This window comes from Orcinus orca, chromosome 4, assembly GCF_937001465.1.
Source record: "Orcinus orca chromosome 4, mOrcOrc1.1, whole genome shotgun sequence".
In the NCBI taxonomy this organism is placed as follows: domain Eukaryota; kingdom Metazoa; phylum Chordata; class Mammalia; order Artiodactyla; family Delphinidae; genus Orcinus; species Orcinus orca.
The window spans coordinates 50,431,420-50,450,412 of NC_064562.1; positions in this window are offsets into that span (position 1 = coordinate 50,431,420).

Consider the following 18,993-nt stretch of genomic DNA (forward strand, 5'->3'; position numbering starts at 1 on the left):
GAAGGCTTAGAGATTTCTCCAGCATCATCTGGCCAAAACAGAGTTCCTGATACTCCCTCCACTCCCTCCTTGGCTCATCTCCAAGACTTCCTCAGTTTGGTAAATGGTACCATTATCCACCTAGTTGCTCAAGTCAAAAACCAAGAACTTATCCTCAAGTCCTCTCTTTCCTGCCACATTGCCATTTAATCCATCAGTAAGTCCTCTTACTTTTGCATTCAAAATGCTTCTCAAACCTGTCTGCATTTCTCCATCTTCACCACTACTACATTAGTCCAAACATCATCTTCTCTTCTCTGGATATAACAGCAGGGGTGATCATTTAAAAGGTAAATCAAATCACATCACTGCCCTGCTTAAAACTTTTCCATGACTTCCTACTGTAACTAGAATAAAGTACTCATTTAAATGGCTTCTTATGATAGCCCCTCAGGGTTCTCAAACTCTAGCCCACCTCTGCATCTCAGGTGGCACTCAGATGGCCTTTTTCTGATCCTCAAACATGCCAAGTTCAGTTCTTAGGGTCTTGTGCTCTGCCTGGAAATCTCTGTTCCCAGAGCTGTGCATAGCTTCAATTCATAGCTCAAATATCATTACCATGTAACCAAGGCCTTTTCTGAACATCCAAAATAATTTAACCCCCCAATGTGAAATAATTCTTGGGTTCATTTATTTACTGTTTATTGTTCCATCCCCTTTCAATCCCATGTAAACTCCAGTTGAGTGGAGTTTGGGGGTTCTGGTATTTGGAGGGGACTAGAATAGTCTGACATATAGTAGGCTCTTTAAAAGAATGTACGGAGAAATTTTTGTCCATTTTTTTCTCCCTTGTCTTCCATCAGGATGACTAAAATGTAAGGAGAAATAAAAAGCAGATGAATAAGAATCTCAAAGGAAACAGAACAGTTCTTCCAGATTCAATGTTCAACATGAAATGAAGAGAAAAGAGAGAAGTGTACTGCGGAATGAGATCTATGCAGATTATGGGTAGGCGGAGTTCAATGGAGTTGTCTATCGATTTTGGTTAGTATGACTATTATGCAAATACTTTTGTTTACTCTTATTTCAGGGAGCATTATTTTCCATGGTGGATTTTGGGTGGAGTATAACTCTGCTTTGAAAAGCTGTTGATATCTTGTACTTAAAAAAACAAAATCAAAACTTTATTCATTCTGTAACTACTGCCACGCTGCCCAACTTCCCCCAGTTGCCATAAGTCTCTTTTCATTTAAGCTAACAAAACTTCTTTTTATTTTAAAAGAAAACGAAAGAGAAAGAGAGGTGGAGATTTAGCCAATCATCCATTGAACACTTTGCATATAAAATAAGAATCTACTTTCTATATATTTGTGACCAAGGCCCACCAAAGGACTAGGGGATTTTTCACTCCTGTTCTTAAATAGAGATTGTTCTTTTTGAGTCATACATATTAAAGTTATCCACTCCATATTAAAGACTCCACTCAAAGTGATGAGTCAAAACTTTTTTCCTTTGTTTTTTGAGCAGAGGTTTCTATTTACCTAAGATGTGTCCTTTTGTCTAGAGATAAACAATCGGCTGACATGAATAGCAGCTTTGTTATCTCATTAGCCAAGGCACGTAAGAGAAGAATGAACTCTACCTAAAATAGTTCTCTGAGACAGGTAGGAAAGAAGTTGGTTACTGTGCTTAAAATATCAACTGATATCATTCTACAATTCCAGAGGACTGTGGACCAACTGTTGGACAACTCCAGTTAAACTGTTCTTAAGCTAGAAAAGCTGCTACAATTCTATCTGATGATAAAACAAGTTAAGTCAAAAAAGACCTGAATTGTAAGTATAGTTGAGACAGAAAAGCAGTCACTTCTGTTTGTCTGAAATGACTATTTGTTTGGAACACCACTGTAATCTCCTCCATCCAGCCTCAGCCTTGGGCTAAAGTACAACCTACAGGTCTAATAAGCACTTACCTGTTGCCCTTAGAGTTCCAGATTTTCTGGCCATGTATTTTACCTCTATATTTACTGCTTGAGAAAAGGGAAGATGCTTCTGGAATATGAAGCAATAACAGGAAACTATGAAGGGCAAAATGTTGTAATGGAAAAAAATCCCAAACTGAGAATCAGGAACCTCATTCCTAACCCTGTATCATGTCTCTGGTTTATTTAAAATGCCCTTCCCCTGTTGATCTCTATCCACTCATCTGTCATATTTTTTTCATAGCCCTGATAACTCCCTGACATATATATTTATCTAATATATTTATTTGTTCCAGTTTTCTTGTGTCCGTGACTAGAATGTAAACTCCGCGAGAAGAGGGATTTCCATTTGTCCATTGCTGCATCCCAGCACCTATAACAGTGGCTGGCATACAGTAAGTGACTAACAGACATGTGTTGAATGAATTAACTAAATGCACCCAATATATTTGACCATCCTTTAGAATAAGTCAAAACGTTGGGTAGACAGAGAAAGACACTGTCAAGTCTATTTTCTACCCTCTGGTTTTTCCTCTGCTCCCTCTTCCAAAGGCTCGATTATGGCTTCCTCTCAGGAGACAATTACAGATCATGGACAATATGTAAGCTTATCTGTTTCTTGTTTTCTGGAAATGACCTTAAAGCTTATGACCTTAATTTAAATTTAAAATGACCTAAATTTAAAATTAAATGACCTTAATTTTCTGAACGGGACCATTTATAAGGCACGTTTTACACATTTAATTGTCCTGATAACAAAACAATGGCTATAGTTTAGAGATAGAAACTTGAGGAGTAGGAACTGATATATAAGGTAACATATAACATATATATATAACGATTATTTAGACAGTTTTCTTTTCCACAACCTTTCCTGGAGCACCCCCTGACAAAAAAAAAAAAAGAAAGAAATGGGCAGTGCAATTTCCTAGCTACACAGATCCTAAAATAATAAAGAGAGAAGAAGAAGAATAAAATGATCACTTTCTCCTTCCTTCTTGGATTTGGATGTCAAGTCACTAATGTTTCAGGAGCATTTATAAGTTTTAGTTTCCTGAGTGATCCTGGATAGAAGACATCCTCAAAGGAGGTTTGTCTGATATTTCATTGAGTTCCTGCTTTGTATCAGAAAGCATGTTCTATTCAGATGACTTGAAGCCATTATTTACATTTCCACCACCAGTTTCTAGACAGCCTGTTGGACTGATTGAATGTCCCGTGAACATCTTGAGAACTTCCTTTCCCTGAACTAGACAATAGTAGAAGTACACCTACTGACTGTATCCTTATGTTAAATGATGCTGGCACCAAGCAAAACAAGTTAGCTTCTTGATCTAGGAAATACTCTTTCCTGGAAGTTAAGACTGCAAGCCAATTAGACAGTTTATTTATCAAGATTTAGGAACTTCTCCTCAAGTCAAGTCTTGCTTCAAGATCTGTGCCTCAGTGTGCCCACTGATCCCTAACACCCCTCTCCTTGAAAAACTGACCTTAAAATCCCCCAGCCCAGGCCCTAAAATGCTATAGCTTCCCTGACTTAATTTAGCATATTGAGATATCATTAAAACTGGTAGTGTTCTAATAAACAGCATTGCTTGATCAACAGGTTTTTCTGGTAGCCTTTTTGGGAATTGACAGTCACCACCTAAGTGCAAATTTTTGAATCCGACCTCATTATTTCCTCCCCAACCTTGCTCTTTCTCCTTTGATGACATTAGAATCCACCCAGCATAGTCAGCCAGAGACAGAATTATCCTTGACTATTCCATTCACCCCCCCAAACTAATCAATCTTAAAGTCCTAATAATTTTGTTCCATAAATATTTCTCAACTTTCCCCTTTATTGCTGCTCTGTTCCCACTCTTTTTCCATGCCCATCCTGAGTGTTCTAGGTAATAATTCCACTTACCAGTGTGGAATGATTGCAGGCTAACATCGTGTATGCTGCTTAAATCCCACAGATGCTATTTAAATCCACATCTCCCAGGGTGAGGGTTTATGTGTTTCCCACCCCTTGACCTTCCTCCGCAGATGAGGAAGCAGGATTTTCTGGGCACTGTCTCTCCTCCCTGAACAATATATCCCCTCTCTTATACAAAAGTGCCACCACCTAGGCTCACCCAATTGTTACTTTTACCGCTGCTTGTTAAGTTAGCTGTGACACAAAGGATTTTGCTTGGTCCATCTTGGAAGGAAGATGAGTTTGAAGCCATGAAGATGATTTTGAAGAGAGATGATTTTGAAGGGGAATGCTTTTGTCTTTCCAGAGTCCAACATTCCTTTAGAGAAAACAGCAGGTTCTCACCCCACCAATGTGTAGTGTAGCCAGGGGAATGTGAAAAAATAAGTGGTCTTTATCTATTTACCATGTCCACCTCATCGTCTCATGGGCCACAATTTTTAACACTTTTACCAACCATTTGACATCTTTTTATTGTCTTCTCTTCTCTAAAACTGGTGAAATGCCAAGTTGATGTCTCAAAATTGAAGTGTCTGGATGTTGGCTTGCAGAGCTCTCAGAGGAAGGAACAACTGAGAACAAGGGATTCAGTCATTTACCCACATAGGCAGCCCTGCTAGACAGCCTTCTTGTGAACAAAATCTGAGCCCCAGGTGAAGAATTTTCTGGTCCTGAGAACTCAGAATTATAGACTAATAATATGAGCTCCCTGTGGGCTGGGAGAGGAGCTGTGTGGACCCCTTTCACCATAAAAGGATCTTCTTGCTGCTCAGTGTTATTTTCAACTGCATCATTAGGTCAACAGCACCCTTGGACATAGCTTACCATGAGGCAATGCTCAAGGTTTGCTTTTGTTTGTTTGTTTGTTTTTTGGAAGGGGGTCCCTTGCAAGTCAGCAGATGACCATTTAAGAGGAAATAAGATTAAATAAAATTAAATTACATGAAGCTGAGGAAACTAACCCAAATATGCAACTGAAGCGTCCTTTAATGGAGAAACTGTTTATATTTATTGAATGCTAACCACGACCACACTTAACAAAACCTTATGAGATAGATGTCGTTATTATATTAATTTTACTGAGGAAGAAACAGAGAAGGCACCGAGGGTTTAAATATTTTTCCCAAAGTCACACAGCACCTAGGTGGTGGAGATTTGATTTAACCCTGAGCCTACAATCTTAACAATTTTTACCAGAGTTTCTCAAAACGCACTCCACAGGAAAGTAGTTCTACAAGATTCTCGGTAAAAAATTTATTCTAGTCATTTATATTACCTTAATTCATTGCAATTCACCATTAACATTGTCAAATAAAGACTCTGAAGAGACCTGTTTAACTTAGTATTACACACACTTTCACAAACTTCCTTGAGCACAGCACACTCTTCTGCATAACCACCACTAACACCCCAGCAAATACACAGCTGCAGAAACACAAGTCCACTGTGGTGGCAAAGGATAGGATCCCAGACTCCCTTCATGTTTTTTCTGGCTTCAGATACAACATATTACAAAGAGGCTTGCTCCATATTTCCCAAGTGAGTCACAAAATAGAAACTCTTTCAGGAGAATCTCTAAACATCTATGACAGATTTGTGTGTGTGTATCTGTGTGGTCTTTAGCTTTACCTGGTTGGAAGATCCTCCAGGATAGGCCAATCAAACTCTTAGTACATAGGATCACTAAGCAAAGTGCTAGACAAGGGTCATAACGGCTCTGTGGCTTCCTAAAAATGAAAAAATAAAAGTACAGCCAGCTGGCTGCCCTCTGAGTTCAGTGAAAGTTTCTATAGGCAGGCAACTATGAAAAATTCAGCTGGTGAGTTGATAACAGAAAATGATCATATTTAGTGCTCATGGATTGGAAGAACTAGTATTGTTGAAATGTCCATACTCCCAAAAGCAATCTACAGATTCAGTGCAATTCCTATTAAAATTTCAATGGCACTTTTCACAGAAATAGAAGAAACAATTCTAAAATTTGTACCATAAGAGAACCAAAGAGCCAAAGTAATCATGAGAAAGAAGGACAAAACTGGGGGCATCACACTCCCTGATTTCAAACTATACTACAAAGCTATAGTAATCAAAGCAGTATGGTATTGGCATATAAACAGACACATAGATCTATGGGACAGAATAGAGAGCTCAGAAATAAACCCACACATATATGGTCAATTACTTTATGACAAAGGAGCCTAGAATATACAATGGTAAAAGGACAGTCTCTTCAATAAAAAGTGTTGAGAAAACTAGACAGCCACATGCAAAAGAATGAAACTGGAGTGTTATCTTACACCATACACTAAAATCAACTCAAAAATGATCAAAGATTTGAATATAAGCCCTGAAACAATAAAACTCTTGAAATAAAATATAGGTGACAACCTCCTTGCCATTGATCTTGGCAATTTTTTGGATTTGACACCAAGGCAAAAGCAAAGACAACAGAAACAAAAATAAACAAGTGGGATTACATCAAACTAAGAAGCTTCTGCACAGCAAGGAAAATCACCAACAAAATGAAAAGGCAACCTGCTTATTGGGAGAAAATATTTACAAACCATACATCTGATAAGGGGGTAATATCCAAAATATAAGAAACTCATACAACTCAATAGCAAAACAACAACAACAACAAAAACCCAACTTGATTAAAAATGGGCAAAGAACTTGAACAGACAATTTTTACAGAGAATACATGCACATACTCAACAGGTATATGAAACGATGTTTAACATCACTAATCAATTAGGAAATGCAAATCAAAACCACAATGACATATTACCTCATGAATGTTAGAATAACTGTTATTCAAAATACAAGATGTAACAAGTGTTGGTAAAGATATGGAAAAAAGGGAAGCCTCTTGCACTGTTGGTGGAAATGTAAATTGGTGCAGCCACTGTGGAAAACAGTATGGAGGTTTATCAAAAAAAATTAAAACAAAACTACCATGTGATCCAGCAATTCTACTCCTATATATTTTTACAAAGAAAACAAAAACACTAACTCAAAAAGGTATATGTGGGAGACCTTCAAGATGGTGGAGGAGTAAGACATGGAGATCACCTTCCTCCCCACAAATACATCAGAAATACATCTACATGTGGAACAATTCTTACAGAACACCTATTGAACACTGGCAGAAGACCTCAGACTTCCCAAAAGTCAACAAACTCCCCACGTACCTGGGTAGGGCAAAAGAAAAGAGAAAAAACAGAGACAAAAGAATAGGGACAGAACTGCACTTCTGGGAGGGACCTGTGAGGGCAGAAAAGTTTCCACACAGTAGGAAGCCCCTTCACTGGCAGAGATGGGGATGGGGGGGTTGAAACTTCGGAGCCACGGAGGACAGCGCAGCAACAGGGGTGCAGAGGGCAAACTGGAGACATTTCCGCACAGAGGATTGGTGCCGACCAGCACTCACCACCCTGAGAGGCTTGTTTGCTCACCTGCTGGGGCAGGTGGAAGGCTGGGAGCTGAAGCTTGGGCTTCGGAGGTCAGACCCCAGGGAGAGGACTGGGGTTGGCTGTGTGAACACAGCCTGAAGGGGCCTAGTATGCCACAGCTAGCCAGGAGGGAGTCCGGGAAAGCCTGGAACTGCCAAAGAGGCAAGAGACCACTGTTTCGGGGTGCACGAGGAGAGGGGATTCAGAGGACCTCCTAAATGAGCTTCAGAGATGGGCACAAGTGGTGGCTACCACTGCGGACACCAGAGATGGGCATGAAATGCTAAGGCTGCTGCTGTAGCCACCAAGGAGCTTGTGTGCAAGCACAGGTCACTATCAACACCTCCCCTCCTGGGAGCCTGTGCAACCCGCCACTGCCAGGGTCCCCTGATCCAGGGACAACTTCTCTGGGAGAACACAGAACATGCCTCAGCCTGTTGCAACGTCACACCAGCCTCTGCCACTGCAGGTTCGCCCCGCATGCGTACCCCTCCCTCCCCCCTGCCTGAGTAAGCCAGAGCCACCTAATGAACCTCTCCTTTAACTCCCTCCTTTCTGGGTGGGGAACAGATGCCCTCAGGTGACCTACACGCAGAGGCGGTGTCAAACCCCGGGGGTGGTGGGGTATGGATGCGGGGCGAGCCTGCGGCGGCAGAGGCCAGCAGGACATTGCACCAGCCTGAGGCGCACCGTGCATTCTCCCGGGGAAGTTGTCCCTGGATCACAGGACCCTGGCAGTGGCGGGCTGCTCAGGCTCCCTGGAGGGGAGGTGTGGATAGTGACCTGTGCTCGCACACAGGCTTCTTGGTGGCTGCAGTAGCAGCAGCCTTAGCGTCTCATGCCCGTCTCTGAGGTCCACTGATAGCTGCGGCTCGCGCCCGTCTCTGGAGCTCCTTTAAGCGGTGATCTTAATCCCCTGTCCTCTCGCACCAGGAAACAAAGAGGCAAGAAAAAGTCTCTTGCCTCTTCGGCAGGTCCAGACTTTATCCCAGACTCCCTCCCGGCTAGCTGTGGCACATTAGCCCCCTTCAGGCTGTGTTCACGCCGCCAACCCCAGTCCTCTCCCTGGGATCCGAACTCCGAAGCCTGAGCCTCTGCTTTGAGCCCCTGACCGCCCCGGCGGGTGAGCAGACGAGCCTCTCGGGCTGGTGAGTGCTGGTCGGCACCGATCCTCTGTGCAGGAATCTCTCTGCTTTGCCCTCCGCACCCTTGTTGCTGTGCTCTCCTCCATGGCTCCGAAGCTTTCCCCCTCCACCACCCGCAGTCTCTGGCCGCGAAGGGACTTCCTAGTGTGTGGAAACCTTTCCTCTTTCACAGCTCCCTCACACTGGTGCAGGTCCCGTCCTTATTCTTCTGTCTCTGTTTTTTCTTTTTTCTTTTGCCCTACCCAGGTACGTGGGGCGTTTCTTGCCTTTTGGGAGGTCTGAGGTCTTCTGCCAGCATCCAGTGGGTGTTCTATAGGAGAATTTCCACGTGTAGATGTATTTCTGATGTATCTGTGGGGAGGAGGGTGATCTCCGTGTCTTACTCTTCTGCCATCTTCTCTAATCCCCCCCCAAAGCAATCATGAGAAAGAAAAACGGAGCTGGAGGAATCAGACTCCCAGACTTCATACTAAACTACAAAGCTACAGTAATCAAGACAGTATGGTACTGGCACAAAAATAGAAATATAGATCCATGGAACAGGAAAGAAAGCCCAGAGATAAACCCACGCATATATGGTCACCTTATCTTTGATAAAGGAGGCAAGAATGTACAATGAGAAGAGACAGACTCTTCAATAAGTGGTGCTGGGAAAACTGGACAGCTACATGTAAAAGAATGAAATTAGAACACTCCCTAACACCATGCACAAAAATAAACTCAAAATGGATTAAAGACCTAAATGGAAGGCCAGACACTATCAAACTCTTAGAGGAAAACATAGGCAGAACACTCTATGACGTAAATCACAGCAAGATCCTTTTTGACCCACCTCCTAGAGAAATGGAAATAAAAACAAAAATAAACAAATGGGACCTAATGAAACTTAAAAGCTTTTGCACAGCAAAGGAAACCATAAACAGGACGAAAAGACAACCCTCAGAATGAAAGAAAATATTTGCAAATGGAGCAACTGACAAAGGATTAATCTCCAAAACATACAAGCATCTCATGCAGCTCAATATCAGAAAAACAAACAACCCATCCAAAAATGGGCAGAAGACCTAAATAGACATTTTTCCAAAGAAGACATACAGATTGCCAACACACACATGAAAGGATGCTCAACATCACTAATCATTAGAGAAATGCAGATCAAAACTATAATGAGGTATCACCTCACACCAGTCAGAATAGCCATCATCAAAAAATCTACAAACAATAAATGCTGGAGAGGGTGTGGAGAAAAGGGTACCCTCTTGCACTGTTGGTGGGAATGTAAATTGATACAGCCACTCTGGAGAACAGTATGGAGGTTCCTTAAAAAACTAAAAATAGAACTACCATATGACCCAGCAATCCCACTACTAGGCATATACCCTGAGAAAACCATAATTCAAAATGAGTCAGGTACCACAATGTTCATTTCAGCTCTATTTACAATAGCCAGGACATGGAAGCAACCTAAGTGTCCATGGACAGAAGAATGGATAAGGAAGATTTGGCACATATATACAATGGAATATTACTCAACCATAGAAAGAGATGAAATTGAACTATTTGTAGTGAGGTGGATAGACCTAGAAACTGTCATACATAGTGAAATAAGTCAAAAGGAGAAAAACAAATACCATATGCTAACACATATATATGGAATCTAAAAAGAAAAAAAAAGTGGTTCTGAAGATCCTAGGGGCAGGACAGGAATAAAAACGCAGACGTAGAGAATGGACTTGAGGACAGGCTGAGGGGGAAGAGTAAGCTGGGACGAAGTGAGAGAGTAACATGGACATATATACACTACCAAATGTAAAATAGGTAGCTAGTGGGAAGTGGCCACATAGCACAGGGAGATCAGCTCAGTGCTTTGTGACCACCTAGGGGGGTGGGATAGGGAGGGTTAGAGGGAGACACAAAAGGGAGGAGATATGGGGATATATGTATATGTATAGCTGACTCACTTTGTTATAAAGCAGAAATTAACACACCATTGTAAAGCGATTATACTCCAATAAAGATGTTAAAAAATAAATAAATGAATAAATAAATAAATAATGCAAACTAAAAAAAAAAAGATATATGCATCCCCATGTTCTTTGGAGCATTATTTATAATAGCCAAGATATGGAAACAACCTAAACGTCCATTTTTGGGTGAATGGATAAAGAAGATGTTCTCTCTCTCTCTCTCTCTCTCTCTCTCTCTATATATATATATATATATATATATGTGTGTGTGTGTGTGTGTGTGTGTGTGTTTGTGTGTGTGTGTGTGTGTGTGTAATTATGGAAAATGGAATAGAGTACTATTCATCCACAAAAGAAGAGGGAAATCTTGCCTTTTGGGAAAACACGGATGGACCTTGAGGGCATTATGCTAAGTGAAATAAGTCAAACAGGGAAAGGCAAATACTATATGATTTCACTTATATGTGTAATCTAAAAAAAAAAACCATAAAAAATGAAACAAAAGTCAAACAAACAGAGCTCGTGGCTACAGAGAACAGATTGGTGGTTACCAGAGGCAGGAGGTTGCGGAGTGGGTAAAATGAGAGAGGGGGGTTAAAAAGTGCAAACTCCAGCTATAAAATGAATCTGTTATGGGAATATAATGTACAGCGTAGGCACTATATTTAGCAATAATGTATTGTATATTTGACCATTGCTAAGAGAATAGATCTTAAAATTTTTCATCACAAGATAAAAAATTTTGTAACTATGTGTGGTGATGGATGTTAGCTAGACTTACTGTGGTGATCATTCCACAATACATACAAATATCTAATCACTGTGTTGCATACCTGAAACTAATATAATGTTCCATAGCAATTATATCTCAACAACAACAAAAAGAAATAGGCCCTGTGCCCATACATATTTTTTGGTTGTTGAAATAACATATTCTTTCATACCACCTGGCAAATAACCTTCGCTCTTGTTCTCTGAGTGCTTCCCAGTCTTCACAGAAGCCTGAGTCACCCTGGAATTCCCCAGGATCCAGGAGCTAAAGGGTTAATGGTTAGCACAAATAAGCTCCAAGCCCTTGCTTCTGTATTTGGCCAGCATCTCTACCAGTTGTTAAATATTTTTAATATCAACCCTGCTCAGGATGTCAATTTCTTTTTGAAAAGTCTTTTGGGAGCCCAGAGGTTGAGGTGATTAATTTCAACCCTGGAGATTTAGGAAGGCTATAGAAAGCAGTTGAAATGTGAGTTGAGTCTGTAAGTGACCAAAATAAACCTTTCTTCTTTTATGTAGTTGTTTTTGCTTTGATGTCTCTAATTACCTCTATATTAGAAAATAAAGCTATTACTTAGTTTTAAAAACTCATATATAGCGAGCTTCCCTGGTGGCGCAGTGGTTGAGAATCTGCCTGCCAATACAGGCGACACGGGTTCGGGCCCTGGTCTGGCAAGATCCCACATGCCGCGGAGCAACTGGGCCCATGAGCCACAGCTACTGAGCCTGCGTGTCTGGAGCCTGTGCTCCGCAATAAGAGAAGCTCCGCAATAAGAGAGGCCAGAGCACCACGATGAAGAGTGGCCCCCACTCGCCACAACTACAGAAAGCCCTCGCACAGAAACGAAGACCCAACACAGCCAAAAATAAATAAAAATTAATTTAAAAAGAAACATGTATAAAGAAAAACAAAACCTAAGTGTCCATCGACAGATGAATGAATAAAGAAGATGTGGCACATATATACAATGGAATATTACTCAGCCATAAAAACAAATGAAACTGAGTTATTTGTAGTGAGTGGATGGACCTAGAGTCTGTCATACAGAGTGAAGTAAGTCAGAAAGGGAAAAACAAATACCGTATGCTAACACATATATATGGAATCTAAAAAAACCCAAAAAATGATCATGAAGAACCTAGGGGCAGGACGGGAATAAAGACGCAGACCTACTAGAGAATGGACTTGAGGACACAGGGAGGGGGAAGGGCAAACTGGGACAAAGTGAGAGAGTGGCATGGACATATATACATTACCAAATGCAAAATCGATAGCTAGTGGGAAGCAGCCACATAGCACAGGGAGATCAGCTGGGTGCTTTGTGACCACCTAGATGGGTGGGATAGGGAGGGTGGGAGGGAGATGCAAGAGGGAAGAGATATGGGGATATATGTATATGTATATGTATAGCTGATTCACTTTGTTATAAAGCAGAAACTAACACACCATTGTACAGCAATTATACTCCAATAAAGATGTTAAAAAAATAAAATAGAATAAAAGATAAAATTAAAAACAAAAAGTTCAACAGAAGTTAATCTTTGCCCTTCCAAAAATATCTGTACCCTACAGGCCTCAGAGAAACAACAATTTTCATACACAAAGTCCTTGCATCCATCATTGTATAGTATCAGAGCACACCCTGGTTTTTCCAAGTTGTGGGGATTTGGACAAATTGCGCACCTCTCTTCACTTCAGTTTCCTTGTACTTAAATGAGATAATGAAAGTTCCATTCCAAAAGGTTGTTATGAATATTAAGCAGGATAATGCATGTACAGTGCTTAACTCATGCCAGTACATAGTAGATGCTCACAAAAGTTGGCTATTATTAAGACTGTCCGAGTAGTACTGCAGAAACTTTGCTTCAGGCAAGTCACTTCTTCCTTCCAAGAACCCTCTGTCATGTTATGACAGTTTTCTCAATAGGTCCTTGGCCAATTAAAGAAAGCAATGTGTGAAGGTGGCTTCATTAGGTGGAAACCTTATAGGAATGTGTCAGGCAGCTAGTCTCAACCTGACTCAGGTTCTGACAGGAACAGGGTGGGTAGCCATTTACAGGACCTTCTGGTCTCACCAGTAATCAGATCATTTACTGAAACACAAATTAGAGTTCCCTGAATATGCAGGTCTCAGTGCTAATCAGGAAGAGCTTTCTTCTCACCATTATGTTATTTACCAATGCAGCATCAAGTTAGAAATTGTCTTCAAATAATAGTAAAAAATAATGGCTGAAATGTAGTGAATTCTTACTATACAGTCTGTGGGCTAAGCACTTTATTACACATTCTCAAATTTTATGCTTACAGTAATGAAGTAGTACTGTTTTTTATGCCAGTTTTCTAGAAAAGAAAACAGATCTTTAGAGAGGTGAAGGAATCAGCCTGAGGTCACACACCAGTTAGTGCATCTGTGCTTTGATCTGATCACAGGGAGTTCCGTTCCAGAGCCAGTACTTTTAATAACTCTTCTGCACTGTCTAACTGAGTCAAACCCACTACCTTGCTGAAATCATTCATTTTGAGTCACCTACAAGAAGCTGTGTACATGTGATATAGATGCAGCTTTTCGATGACCAGAGAAACAACCAAAATGTTATCTTTTGGACCAGGACACACTGCTATGTTTCACCGACACTTTGCCCACATTGCATGGTTTCCAATGATCGGAAACTCTTGTGTTACTTGAGCAATGCCAACTGGATATTTCATTGGTCAAAACATATTCTAACTGCATAGGACCTGTTCATGAGCCTTCTAATCTCTAAATAGGGATTATTCCTCAATACTACAACCTCTGTCATCAGCTAAACCATTAGAAATCCTAGTATCTCCTTAAGATGAAAGGCAATGATGAGGTCCAGGCATCCTAAAGTCATGTGGATGTTAGGTGGGAAGATTATGTGATAAGGTAGTCAGATTATTACACTGAAAATAATGGAATTGACCCTAGAATTTAACAGTCCTAAAACTAGGAGCCTTGTGACTGAATTGGTTGGTTGTTTTGTCATTGTGAAGGGCTTGCCTCTCAACTGATTTTTTTAATTTTTATTTATTTATTTATTTATTTTTGCGGTACGCAGGCCTCTCACTGCTGTGTCCTCTCCCACTGTGGAGCACAGGCTCCGGACGCGCAGGCCCAGCGGCCATGGCTCACGGGCCCAGCCGCTCCGCGGCACGTGGGATCCTCCCGGACTGGGGCACGAACCCACGTCCCCTGCATTGGCAGGCGGACTCTCAACCGCTGCGCCACCAGGGAAGCCTCATTTTTTTTTTTTTAAATTTTGAAAACAGTACATTTTATATTTGACACATATGTAGCACTTCTGCATTGGGTATATGAAGAAATTCATTAAAAAAGTCCCAGCCCTTGAAAATTTTATATTTTACCCTGAAAAATAAAGAAATTATAGGAAAGATATTTAAGAAAATTTAAAACAAAATATTGATGCAAAATGGTGATCACAACCATTGCTGTATAGTTTACTTAGTCACCTATCTTGCATAGCTGGGAAATTTCTAAGTTGATGCCACTGCTGTACAGGCTCTATGTAGGATTGCTAAAGTTGTTATACATCTGAATTGGGATGGACACAAATGATGATAATCTTACTAACTTACACAGTGTTTTCTCTGTGGCAGACAATGCTTTCATTTAATCTTCCTTACAGCCCTACGCCGTAGGGGAGGAAAGTGAGGCAGTGAGGCGAAAAGAGGTGTAGTATCTGAGGTCATAGAACTTGCAAGTGGCAGAGTTGGGATTTGAACCCGGAAAATATGACTCCAGAATCTTAAATCATCACTACCATACTCTGACTCTACTCATAAAAGCTCAGCTTTAAGCCCAAGGCAACGGCTACTCATAAGGAACCCTAGGGAGGAAGTTCGTGCTCTGGGAAGACTGCAAGAGCTACCCAAACTGAGAATGATGGAGGAAGCACAAACTAAGTGACCAGAATGACCAGCCCTCCTAGAATGGCCACTTACCAAGAGAGAGTGAGGGCAGGATGACCACCTAGGGGTGCTTCTATGTGCAAATGCCCCTCTGGCCCTCAGTGTTCATGATTCGGGAGAAAAGAAGGGTATCCGGCACATGTGAACTTTCCTGAGCATTACACAGTATAAAGTGTTGCAGCAAGTCACCAATGGGGACTGAGGACAGAGAAGTCACAGGTCTCTGCTTTCCAGAAAATTACATTCTAAAGTTAAATCTTACTGGAAGCTATTCTTGATTCTCACTTCCCTCAGGCTCTCCTCGTATTTCCGTAAGTATTTCATTTTCAAGAAATTTCTAGTATTACACAGTGGTTCCATCTTTTTCACACTGAGAAATGAGCTGACTCTCCACATTAATCAGTTAACTCCTGAAAACCAGCCAAACAAGTTATAAGAAATCCTGCGCCCTCAAGCCTTGCTCTGATTCAGACATAGCCATCAGTGAAGCTTAGGGTGTGATGTGAGCTGGTTCCCAGAACAATTGATATCCCTCAGCTGTGGACTCCGAGACCAATGTGCGGTAACGAGCTCGGGACAACTGGAGGGCTTCGTGCTGCAAAAAACAGTCTAAGCGCCACATCTACTCTGTGTGTGCCAAGTAACGCCAATTCACGACTTGACACTGTCAACACCACTTGATACATTCACCATAAGCTGGAGGATCATTGACAAGCTGCCTCAAGTATGGTCATAGGAAAATTAGGAGGTATTCATTAACGCCAAGGCAAGGACTTTGTCTTATAACTTTGCCAAGTTAACATTGCATGAAATCGTGTATTTTGAGATTATTTTCAATGCAACATTTATCATACATCTCCTATGAACCAAGAAATGAGTCAACTTCTTGGAATACAAAGATTAATAAGACAGTCACTTCCAGTGAAGAACTCGTAATACAGTATTAGTGGAAGCAACAAATGTCCATGATATATTAATACAACAGGAGCAAAATTTGTCCTCTTTCCTCTCTGATTTCAAATTTAAATTTGATGTTAACCTAGTCCTTGTTTATAAATAAAAATGTAATTTTGCCTTCTTGGTCTTAGGTTTTGAAGAGAGCAACAAAGATCATACTGTTTTCAACTTCTAGGTGAAAACTTTCAAAACGCTTATGGCAATGCGATAAGAACTCTTTTACTAGAAACAAAATTTCCAAGATGCAAACTGAAGCCATTCTCAAGTAAAGAAATGAATCAGTTTGGGGGAACCAAACCTGCTGATGATTCCCTGTGGGCCAATGTAATTGCCTAATTCAGAGATAGTCTCAACAATGAAGAAGGACAACTGTTAATGGTGTTTTAAAGACCTACCTTGTCAATACACTAGCATATCCTACTTTTCCCTGCTAAGAGGATCCTGATTTGACCTTGTGCTCTCCACAATGTGACAATGTGAATTCTGCCCAGGGATGAATTATGAGAAATCTAAATCCATAATGATAATCCCATTCTTATTTGTCAGTGATTGGTTCAGGGTTTGACCTGTGATCTATTCCTGCTCAGTTAGATGACAGGGCAGTCAGCTAGGGAGTCTTCTAGATAGGACTTTTTTCCCTGATTAAATAGAGGTATATGATATACGCTGTCTTTCTATTAAGGGCATTGTCCTGTGTAGGTATGATACCTGTGCAGATATGATACTTGGAGTTTCCACAGTCATCATGGTGAAACACATTGTCAATGTGATAGGATCAGGAGAAACTTGATAACATGGTCAAGCAGCTGAGCCATTCCTAAAATCATTATTTCATGACTTCCTGTTACGTGAGATTATAATAAACAATTATTTATGCAAACAAGCCAAGTACTTTGTCCCAAACTCAAAGACAGCAAATAGGAAGGGCTGAGATTTCAAACCTAGATATAACTGACTCAAACGCCATTGGCTTGGTCGACTATGCCAGGCTAAAGAAGTAAAAAAAAAAAAAAAGCAAGAAAGTAAAAAATGGACATTAAGTATCCTGGCTCTCTCCTTTAAAGGCACATCACTAATGTGGATATTCCTGTGCCATAGCCTGGACAAGTCCCAGATCTATTCAGGAGTTGCTGCTTTCTTTGTCAAAAGTCAAGGTCCGCTATGGGGCAGCTGGTAGCAGTCTGACCAGTGGAGTTTAGCCAAATGATCCTGGACAAGACAGTTCAGTTTAAAGCTGCTTTGTGGATTCAAATCTAAATCTCAGCAGTATCAACAATTCTTAACAGTTTCCAGTGTAAACAAACACTGCCTGAATAAGCAATTCTTCTTGATTTTTAGTTGTGCATAAATTATCTTCTTTAAAAACTTTTCAGAGCAGTCAAATTCCTGAAGGTGTTCATGTGATGTCAATACTTGAACAATTTTTTTCCTGATAAAATTGTGAGTCATCTTGTACTGAAGACAGAGGTATGTATTTTTCATAAGTCAAAGTTACTGATATTTTAAGAAGCGTAGATCAGTTTGAAACACTCCTGGAGAAAGAATAACATTCTCCTATCATGGATAAAAATGACAGTGGACTCAGAAGTAAAAGCAATTCCTAGGAGAAATGCAAATCAGATCCACAATGAGATATCGCCTCACTCCTGTTAGAAAGACCATCATCAAAAAGACAAGAGATAGGTGCTGGTGTGGATGTGGAGAAAAGGGAACCCACGTACACCGTTGGTGGGAATGTACATTGACACAGACACTATGGAAAAGAGTATGGAGATTCCTCCAAAACTTAAAAATGGAACTACCATATCGTCCAGCACTTCCACTTCTGGGTATTTACCCAAAGAAACCAAAAACACTAATTTGAAAAGATATAGGCACACAAATGTTCATTGCAGCATTATTTACAATAGCCAAGACATGGAAACAACCTAAGTGTGCATCAGCAGATGAATGGATAAAGAAAATATAGTATACACACACACACACACACACACACACACACACACACACACAGGAATGCTATTCAGCCATAAAAAAAGAAGGCAATCCTGCCATTTGTGACACCATGAATGGAGTTTGAGGGCATTATGCTGAGTGAGAAAGACAAATACTATCTGGTATCACTCACACATAGAATCTTAAAAAAAAAAAAATTCATAGAGAAAGAGAACAAATTTGTGATTACCAGATGCAGTGCGTAAGGGGTGGTGGAATTAGATGAAGGTTGTCCAAATGTACAAACTTCCAGTTAAAAGACAAATATGCCCTAAGAATGTAATGTACAACACGATGACTACAGTTTACACTGCTGTATTGTACATTTGAAAGTTGTCATGAGTGTGGTTCCTAAAAGTTCTCATCAGAAGGAAAAAAAATTGTTTGTACTTATATGAGGTGACAGATGTTAACTAAACATATTTTGGTAATTATTTCAAAATATAGGTATGTCAAGTCATTATGCTGTATACCAATAAAACTGAAGGGGAAATAAAGCTATTCCTAGGAAAGAGAAAGTATTTTTATAAAAGGCTTTTTTTTTTCCCCAGACCTGGGTGGTGGCGGAAAGAGAAAGGAAAATAAGCATCTGAGTGTCTGGCTGCTCAAAGTGTGGTCCAGGAACAAGCAGCAATGGCATCGCCTAAAAGAGTACTGGAAATGCACAGGCTCAGGCCCCACCCCAGAGCTATAGGATCAGAACTTGCAAGTTAACTAGACCTCAGGTGACTCACACGCACATTATAGTTTGAGAAGCAACAGCTTAGAGCAATGATTCTCTAGCTTGGCTGCACTTTGAATTTCTGCAGAACTTTAAAAAAACGCATGGCTGGA